Source organism: Macrobrachium nipponense, chromosome 18 (genome assembly GCF_015104395.2).
Source record: "Macrobrachium nipponense isolate FS-2020 chromosome 18, ASM1510439v2, whole genome shotgun sequence".
In the NCBI taxonomy this organism is placed as follows: domain Eukaryota; kingdom Metazoa; phylum Arthropoda; class Malacostraca; order Decapoda; family Palaemonidae; genus Macrobrachium; species Macrobrachium nipponense.
The window spans coordinates 79381811-79392241 of record NC_087211.1 but is presented as its reverse complement, the minus strand read 5'-3'; the positions used below and the strand labels follow the sequence as shown (position 1 = coordinate 79392241).

The 10431-nt window shown below is 40.2% G+C and overlaps 1 long non-coding RNA gene across 1 annotated transcript in view; it reads left to right on the top strand.

Moving 5' to 3' along the window:
* Window positions 1–6849: 6849 nt before the first annotated feature.
* The window catches only part of LOC135196859 (uncharacterized), a 38430-nt gene continuing 34848 nt past the window's right edge, over window positions 6850–10431 (top strand). The window contains exon 1 of the long non-coding RNA XR_010310496.1: window positions 6850–6970. This is a non-coding gene — a long non-coding RNA (uncharacterized LOC135196859). The remainder of the gene's footprint in view (window positions 6971–10431) is intronic.

Sequence of the window (10431 nt, the reverse complement as noted above, 5' to 3'; positions counted from 1 at the left end):
TTACACATAGCCAACCTCATGCCACCACCCCTCACTCTGCAGTTTTTTGCTTGGGCCAAAGCAAAAGTGATTTGTTTGACCTCCCAGTCGCGCGCGCGCCGCCTGTCGGACAGCAGTTAACTACCGAAACCCCTTGTTCGAAAGCTTATTACGACCTATCCAGCTGCCGCTAGTATCTTCCTATTGTAAAAGGACCTCAGTTTGGTTTGTATAGTTAGGAAAAATGCAATTTTGGACAAATTGTCATTTTACATAGTTTTTATGCACCCAAAGCATTAAAAGTAAGGTCTTAGGATTTTTTATGATGTTCCAGCTTACAACGATTTTTGGGTTACAAAGCGTCTCAAGAACGGAACCCCTGTCGTAACCCGGGGACTGCCTGCAATAGAGTTATGGCGCCATAAATCACCAAGTTTCTGTTAATGCGGTTTTTCGCTTGTCATCACCAGTGCCAAGAACAAAACCTGCTGATGACCAGGGTCTGCGTGTAGTAGTGTACATAATAGTAAGTGCTCAATGAGTCGGTCCATTATGATATACTGATTGAAGCTTCAATAGATTCAGCTAGGTGTTTAGTAACTTATTAGTGAAAATACTTTTTATTCATTGCATTTATTTAAAGATTATTTTGAAATTTGGAAATAGAATTTATTAATGGCGATGGAGTGACCTAATTGAGGATTGAATAATGTAAGCATATTGCATATAATGTATTGCACTCCAGCATGAGCGTTGTCATCCTGCTGCTGAGCCATGCAACATGAACTGTTTTATAAGCATTAATCAACAAGCGCCAGGTAGTTTGCAACCCGAGTGCCCAGTGGCGCCGCCTCCTCCTCCGTAGCTCCCGCTGTTTCAGCCAAAGTGGACCCTATTCAGCTGAAACTAGACAACATTTGTCCTTACTTACTAATGCTTCCTCGATGCCTCAAGCGCCCGCATATCTCAGGCGCCAGTAGTAGCTGGGATCACTTCAAGCATCCTTAAATGTGGAGCTTCTTTAGGCACCTGTCGTAGCTCCGACTCCCCAAGCTCCTCTTGGTTGTACAACAACTCAAGTTCTTGAGGATCTTTCGCCAATTTCATTGGAAGAGGTAGTGGATCAGGTGCCTCTTTGTGTACGTCGCCTTAATGAAGTTCCTGTTGGCTTCTTATCCGACCTTCTTTTTGTCTACAACTCCCTCATCCGCCAATGTCAATATTAGTGATGGATATGCCTTCGTCTGCTTCCTCCAACATACTGAAGATGTTGCTGTTTTCTTTGGCAAAGAAAGCATTTAGGACATACATACTATAAGCATGGCTAGCAAAAGAGAGAGATCAAGGCAGGACCTCGCTTAGCTTTCCTCCTTCTAGGATTTCAAGATGAAGGTATCTCTTCGTATGCCCACTAAAGAGACCCCTTCCTTGGGAATATGTGCCTCTTCCCAAGGAGACTTCTTGGGTTAATAGATTCAGTCAAGTGCTCTGCTCTCTCGTCGGCCAAGATTTTGTTTTCGGCCTCGGAATTTGCGCATCTACTCAAGAAACATGTTCGAGAGTTATGAACTTTCTTGATTGGGCAGTGGGGTGCTTTGATTAGGAGTTTTATCTTGTATTGACAGGGGAATCACAGATGGGCTCCCATGAACTAGCTTCCCATTATACACTAGGCGCTCTATATTCTCTGCTGGATAAAAGACACTTTTGTTCCTACACGATATGCAAACTCTCGGTCCTTTACGTTAGGAATCACCTTTAGCGTAGGCTGGAATACAGCCTTTAAATTCTTGAACAAGGTGGTGGTTAGGCAGTAACTCCCATCTGGTAGGCAGGCCTGCCCGGATGTAAACACACTACATTGCTGTCGGGTGTCTTCCAATGAAGACACATGTTTGTGACTAGCCATTACTCATGATTTTCCCGATGGGATCTTTCTTTTATAACTTTGAACTTGAATGAATATTGTGTATATATATCTATATATATATATACTATATATATATATATATATATATATATATATATATATATATATATATATATATATATTATTATATTATTATATTATATATATATATACACACACATATATATAGATAGGCAGTCCCGTTATCGGAGGGGGTTTCCGTTCCCTGGGGTGTGCCAATAGGCGAAAACCACCATAAACCAAAACTCATGCAGTTTATGGCACCGATAACCTGTTATCGGCACCATAAGCACACTTATGACACCTCTGTTAGGTATTGTATGACGCTGATAGCCGGGGACTGCCTGCAGTTGTGTTTAATGTTAATAATTAGTTGACTTTATAATTAATATACAAACTCCACTTTTTGTGTTAGCCTTGCTAACCACCTTTCTACTTGGCATTAAAGGTCAGCAGCAAGGGTGTGCATACACTTATTACATATTTTTGCCCTGCAATGTCAGGGCGAGACAGTGTATTCATTTTGAAATTTACTCTAACACTGGAAATTACCAAGGGTAACTTCAGAGGTTTGTCCTTTGTTTTTTTCCAATATTTCCTCTTCTCGTTCGTTCTTTTGCTAGCTTATTGGACGAAGAGAGGGGGGGTGTGTGGTTTTGGGTTTTGGGAGTTTGATGGATCTCTCATTTCTGAGGGCGGTGCCCTTTTATGCAAGAGGAGTATCCTTATTTTTTTTTAATCATAGTTTTCTTTCTTTTACAAGCTAACAGTGATAGTTAATTACAGCAGTAGATGGTTGGATATTTCTTGTGTTGCTATCCTAACCTCGGAATTGTATCTGTAACTCATAGCATTCTATAGTATTGGTCCTCCAGTGTGTGTGTGTACTGTTCACCTGCTGAAAATCATATTAGTACAGTGTTCTGCCTGTATTTGCGGGGGATAGGTACCAGTCCCCCCCACGAATAGCTAGAACCTGCGGGTAGTTGAAACCCCTATTAAAATGCTTAAAACTATCTTTTTTGTTGGGTAAAACTCAAGAAAAACCCACTAAAAATCTTTATACCTGGTTATTTAATAGTTTTATCACAAAAAGTGCATTTTATGATGAAATTAATAACAACAAAAAAACCAGGAATTTGTGGATATTTCTCATAGAAAAATACTGCGGATAGGCGAATTTTCTGCAAATAATGAGGGTGTATGTTCCCAAGAGAAATCTGCAAAATGAGGGGCTCACTGTAATTTTCCTTTGTTATCCTGGAGTTTCATCACTGGACAATGCTTTCGTGACTGCCCTGTGATTATTAACTCTACTTCTGCTGGTAAATGTGCCTCATCCTGTAGAAGAAGCCTTGCAGAAATGGAGAAGTAGTCGAGGAGGAAGAGAGCTCATCAAGTGTCGTCATCTTCTTCATATTATTTTTTCAACTTCCTCCCCTTCGACTTCTAAGGCTCCCTGCTAAAGTAGGAGAAGGTAGTCCCCCCTCCCCACAAGAAATCTCATCAAGGGACTTCTAAGGTGTCTGCCTCCTCAAACTGAGAAGGCAGTTGGGTCTTCCATTTGCTTACCTGTTCCCAAACAGTCACGCTGTCCACAAAGTCAAACTTCTGTTCACACTTCTGCTGCTAGTCCTAGAGGTTCTGCCCCTAAGACTAGTTCCATGTCAGGCACTCGTTCGCGAGATTCCCCGAGTGCATGTGAATCTATGGATTCGCGTGCATCTAGAGTCGATGATGCTGAGTCCACTCACCGTCTTGTTTCAGGGACTGAGTGGAAGAAAGGAGAGTGTCTCAGGTGACATAAACCTTGCCGGTGATCACTCTTGCGGTGAGACCAGTTGGGGGTCCCCCATTCAGCCCTCTTGAGAGGTTTCAGCCTTGACAAGGACTGCAACGCATCAAAGGACAGTACCGCCCCTTGCCAGTGAGGTGCTCAACTCCACCCAGACCACGGTCATGTTCATGTGACCGACCGGTCTCGGTGGCTGCAAACATTTCTCCTATCTTGTGAGAGTTTCATAAACCTCCTTGTAAGGCGTTTCTGCAGGGCGAGAATGCTCTCCTAGACTTGCGCCGTGGCCATCGCATCTCACTTCTCCTGCTAGTTCTGCTAGCAAGGCGAGCGAGAGCATCCAATTTTCCTCACTTATGCCCTCTACTTCCTATAGCTACACTGGGAGGGGTGAGGTGAATAGGAGGGATCCTGCAGAGTGCTCTCCACAGGATTAGCGTCAGGGGACTACTTTCCTGTAAGGATCTTAGGTCCCAACAGTTATGGGAAGTGTGTGGGTACTGAGTACCTGGAGTACCCACCAATGGTTGTTTTTAATGGATGGGTAATGGTTTTACATGTTGTGTAGGTATCAAGTAATCTGTTGATTTTCTTGCATGGCACCCAGGGCAAGGGCATTGCTGTGTCCTTTATGCTTTAGCAACCATTGGAGTACTCCTTGGCAGCAAAGCACCCACTAGAGTAGAGGCGACCCTCAGTTTTATTGCTGCACTACTACAAGTTGAAGATGAGCACCAACCAGAGGCAGTACTCTCTTGTTGTAGCTCTCTCAACAGGTAAGGTTACAGCAAGCGTTTGAACAATGATGGTGAATTTACTGTCAAATTCGTCTCCTTAATGAGTTTGTGTCTATGGATCCCACCTCCTGTCAATGTAACTTGCTACGTTACCTATATAAATATGACATTTCTCTTATTATGAAATTAGGTTTTATATAGTACTTACCAAATATTTACATGACCAGATCCACCCACCTCCCCCCTCTCTCATGGACTTATAGCATGAATGAATTGTTCTATTAAGCGTGTTGTACCTTTCTACCCCACAAATGTGGGCGGGGTTAATTACCTACACCAGTACATTGAGCGCTAAGATTTAAATCTCAAGCTGCTGTAGAAAAAGAGGAACTAATAGCAATGTAATTAGTACTTGGTAGGTATATATAAAACCTAATTTATTATAAAAGTCATATTTTTAAATATACTGAACTGGTTGAGGACTTAGCTTATTAGTAATTTGTGTGAGAGGGTCCAATTGAAAGTTTTTAGGGTACATTTGAAAAATTCATACTAATAATGTTGACCTAACCAAGATGAAGCCCTTAGGGGAAGGGGAAAAAAAAGATTTCCATTACTAGCTGAGCTGTTTGCTTTTGAAAAAAGTGGAAAACAGTTGTTCATATACTATTCAGATCATAAAGTGTAAAATTGTAATTTTAATAAGAATCCTGAAGAAAAATTGAAGAGTCTGAAAGAATAGAATGGATGTCCTATATGCTGTTGATCTAGACAAGAAAATCTGGATTGATAAACGATGTTCAAGGTGCAATGAGTGCGATTTCAGTTAATTGTGAACTAGAGATGTTAAGGATAAAAAAAAAAGTTAAATCAGCAGAATAGTAGTGCAAGGAGAAAAGGTTGTATTTACAAAGGATGGTATTGCATTTGTTACTGGTCAAATGACTTGTCTTATTGGAGATTTTTACATGTAAGCAAAATCAAGACTAGTCATTTATATATTGATATTATGTACGTACTTGATATGTCAAAACTAGACTGAAAACTATTCATGAGAATGTTAATGAGGAATTCATAAATGTACAATTCCCTAAAAAACATAAAACTAATATGATCCATAATCTGAAAGCTTGCTTGTGCCTTCATAATGAAGTATTCATGAATGATGTACATGCATTGAAAAACAAAAATATATTGATTGATGATGTTTACTCCTTGAATGATATCTGAATTTAATCTTGCTAGTGTTTTATGTATTTAGCCCGGTAAATACTATGATATACTGCAGATGGGTTTGAAAGTAATCGTTTAATAAAAATTCTGATAATGATTTTGAGAGAAAGGCACTGAAATACTGATTATGAAACTGCCCACTGAGGAAGATTCTGAAATTAATAATTAGCATGTTAGATATACTTTTTCTAATGTTAGAATAGGCAATGATGGTCATATTACTTTGCCCCAGTGTAGAATCAGAGGGTTGTCTTGCTTATTGGTTGAAACTTTATCTTATCGTAAGCAAATTTAGCATCCAATCTTAAGAAATTGCATAAATTTCTAGATAAAAATGAGTGGTTAAATGTTTATTAAAGAACAACTAGCTGTAGCTTTACTGAAAAAAATCCCAAATTGGTCAATAAAAAGCATCCAATCGTCTATTCTAATCAGATTATATATTAAAGAGCTACAAAATTGCTTTATGTATTATGTTATCGTCAAATAAATAATAAAGCACTGGAAGTTTTTATTTTTCATTTTCTCCAAGCTATGTTGCTTGTGCATTACTATATGTGACAGCTGGAGCTACAGGATGTTTACCTGATTTGTATCAAAGTTGTATAGTTTTCTGGACTGTGAACTTTGGTTTTTGGATATTCATTTTAGAATTCTTGATTCTGCGGTCAGTCAGTGCAGCCCTGCAGAAGGCCTGGCTGGATCAATGGTTTGAAACAGTGTAGGTAAATCTTTAAATTAAGAAATTCAGCAACATAGGACATTGTTTTTGTTTATTCCTTTAAGACTTAACGTCATGATGATAGGAAGAACTTCAGAAAATATTGAAGTTGTTGTTGGAAAGTTGTAGATACCATGATGATATAATAATGCTAAACATTATATGGTCATAATAAAGAGAGGACAATTATATATAGGGGATATGAAAGTAAAATTGCAAAAAAAAAAAAAATTACTCAGTATAACAGTCATGCTTTACAAAAAAGATTAAATGCACTGTAAATATCAAAAAGTAGTCAATGAAATACTAAGTGTGTGTGGTAAGCCTAGGCCTGGGGCCAGGCAGTGAATTGAACAGTTTTAACAGTACTGAAACCATGCTGACCACATACCTCTGTCATATCCCATGCACTTTTACGTTGTACAGTAACTGGTATGTATATACATATCTTCTCTATCTTCTCTCATTCATTACAGTGTCATCTTTCAATGCCATGGAGGGCAAGCAGTATCATCAGGAAATGCCAAGGACAACTACTTTCACTCAGTTACCTGGAACATTTAGAAGCAGAATGAGTAAGCTGTCACATATTCCATATACTATTAACACTGTACTTTGCTGTTCTCAGTAACTATTATAAAAGATATAACATTACGTGCTAGTTGTCCTTTTTTTTCATACAAATGGTTAAGCACAAGGTATTGGTTTATTTATTACTTCGTAAACAACTACCATTCCCTGTAGGGAGATACGCTGTCAGTAACATCTACCTTTTAGCCTTTTACTATTCCTCTACATATTCCTAATTCCTTTTCTTTTATCTTTTTGTCTAACTTCTCAACTACATCACTAATTAGTGTAAATGGGGCATTTCTCCCCAGTTCCACCTTCAAATCCTTGTACTTCATCTCCTTTATCTTCTGGATCCCTTTCCATCTTTTCACTGTCTTTTGAGTGTTGGTGGCTATAAGTGCCCCGGTACTTGCTTGACAGGCTAAATTTCTTAAATCGTAATAAATCCTGAAACAAAAATGAATCATTTCCAAAAGAAGTAATTATGCAATTATATTTAAGAGCTTAATTACCATTATGTTAACTTCACTTTCAACAACAGAGGTCAGTAAATACATGTTACAGTTGTCTCATCATAAGGGTTTTGTATATTAACTTATGTAATAACTAGCTTCAGCATTTTTAGAATATAGTTATGTGTTGGGCTGTATGTTTCTTCAAATCATTTAAATTTTCAGCGTTTGTCAATTTACTCATCTTCCTCAGCCTGCCCCCAACACATTTTTTATTCATCATTATTCAGAAGTTGAAACCTGTTCATATGGAACAAGCCCACAAGGATCATTGACTTGAAATTCATGTCTCCAAAGAATATGGTGTTCATTAGGAAGAAGGAAGAAAGGAGCAACATTGCACAATCATTCTGCATTGTGTACTTACTCTCTTCCATCATCAGTTTTTGTGTTTTGCAGTAGTGTTGCGTTTGTATACTATTGTGTTTAGAATTAGTATACTAGTTATATATATCAGAGTGAGAGAGATAGTAGTTTAATAGAAATTCTGTTAAGTGTATGGTATATGCAGATTAAAGTATCATAATGGGTTTTGCTTTGTGTAATGACGGTCCAAGTTATATTGCATACACTTGAATAGCAATATTGCTCTCAAATATCTATATAACTCTTAGAGGTACAATAGAGATAGTTTATGTAGGTGCATTTGTGAGGGAGCATAGAATGAAATAGGATGTTTTTAAAAAAGTCAGACAGAGTCATATAATTGCCTAGTTTGTTTGTACATTTGTCTAAGCAAAATGACCATGGTGCATTTTTAGACTTGATTTTTTTTGTATGCTATACACCTAACTAACAGTATTTAATAAGTCTTGTTTGACAGGCTTATACAGTTAGACTAATTTTTTCTTTGTGTTGAATGATCGTGTTAAACTAACAAATAAGACCCCCATGTTTTTTTTTTTAATGCCTTAACACCCTTTTGTTCAGCATTTTTCAACTCTTTTCTTCGCGAAGAGCCATGAACTTCTGAGAGTTGAGGGCGCAAGTCCAATTGAGAAGGGATCTGTCTGAGAGGGGGGGAGAGAAGTTGAATGGTAGTAGATATCCCACCCACAGAATGCCACTACCTATTTCTCTGCTCCAAACCCTCGCCACTTGGCCCACTGGGCCCACCAGGCATCCCCTCTACTCGTGACAACGGAGAGGGAGAGACGCCTAAACCGTCGACGACCAACCTGCCCCCTTCCCTTAGAGCCCTACCAGGCTTGTAGGGGCGTTGTTGTTTCTTTGCCTTGCCTGTAAGGGAGATTGGGAGACCCTCACAGAGGCAGAACTCTTTGAGATTTAACAGGTGAAGATCTTCTCACCTGTTTGCTGAGGAGGAGGGCGTCTTGAACGTCGCCTCTGACTTTGAATACTGCCTATTTCGTGTTTGGTCACACCAGTACCGATAGCATCTTCCCAATTCTGTCCTCGGAAACGAAGGAACTGCGACTCCAAGCAGATCCCCATTTCTGAGAGATGACAAAGACTCAGAGTCCACTGATTTACCACCTTGGACAGTGCTGCGTCTCTCCTGGCCAGTAGGTGATTGGTCCACAGGTTGGAGCTAAGGTGTGCTGGTAAGAAATTGCCTTAGCTCCGGACGTAACTTAGTCTATTGAGAGAGGAAAAACTTGTTACTAAACCTCCCTCAGTCCTATCTGAAACAATCTTGGCTATCGCAGTGGACCACAAGTCCAGCTAGGAGACCATCTAGAGATGGAAGCAGCAGTAGTCTCCATAGCTAAGAACTCTTGTGATGAAAAGGAAGGGCCTTCAGCCCTAACCTGTTCCAGAGTTAGGCCAGGTTTAAGACAAATCATGTCCAGATTAACGTGACGGGGCATTGATTGAACTGTATTAGTGGAATAGTATTTCCTATGCCACACAAAAGGAGGGGGAAGAAGCTTAGATGACTACTAGAGCGCAGAGAGCCATCTTGGTCCGATACCAAAGCGTTCACGGTGTAAGATGGACTGAGCGTGACCTGACAAGGGGAGCTCAAAAGATGTTCTAGAGTCCTGTTGAGCACCCAGCAAGGCCTCTATACCCGTTGGGGTGATAGAAGATTGAGCTTACGGCCCCTACCTTCAAGATTGTTGAGTCTATGAATGAGATCAACAACCTCTTGCGAATGAGAACACAAACTCTGGTTATCTCCCTCCTTCTGCTCCGGCATAGGCACCAATGACATGAAAGAAGATGGTTTGCAGTACATATATCCTCCTCCAGAAGACTGTTTGCCAGTATCCTCCTCCTCCCGTAAAATTGCTGATGAAGATTCCCCAGGAAGCCCAACATTCTGGACAATATTGGTTGGCGTGTAGGGTCTAAAACTGGAAGATACTGAGACCGACACTTGTACACGATCCCAACTCGAACAGCGGTACTGGCTTGTGAGAAGGACCCCTGTACATGATCACGTAAAGGATCACATACACGTACGTCAGGTGAAACACGTACATGGTCGCGGGAGGAAGCACATAGGAGAACGTATGACAATTTGAGTACATGACCTTGAGACACCAACTGAGCACAATCCTGAGATGAAGAGCATTGCTGAAGAGAGCTACCTGAAGGAGATAGACTCTTAAGGCTAAGGTCTCTTCAGGAGAATAAGAAGCACGTCCACGGGCAATGAAGCCTTACGTCTTCAACCCTCAGCCTCAGTCTTGCCAAGCGAAGAATCGTTAGACGAAGCTTGAGCGGCCTTCACATTTGCAGTTTTCGATCTTTTAATTGGGGGCTTTATCGTCCTTGTGCCGACGAACTGGTACAGGAACAGACGAAGAGGGGTTGCCCTGACCTCGTCAACACGTACATGCAAGGATGATTCACGTTCATGAACAGAAGAGCACTCTTAATGCTCTCAACACCCGCACTTGTCACGAACACATACATGAGAGGGAGAGACACGGCCGTGAAGGGAAGACTAAGATTACTCTCATGATATACCAGTGATACAC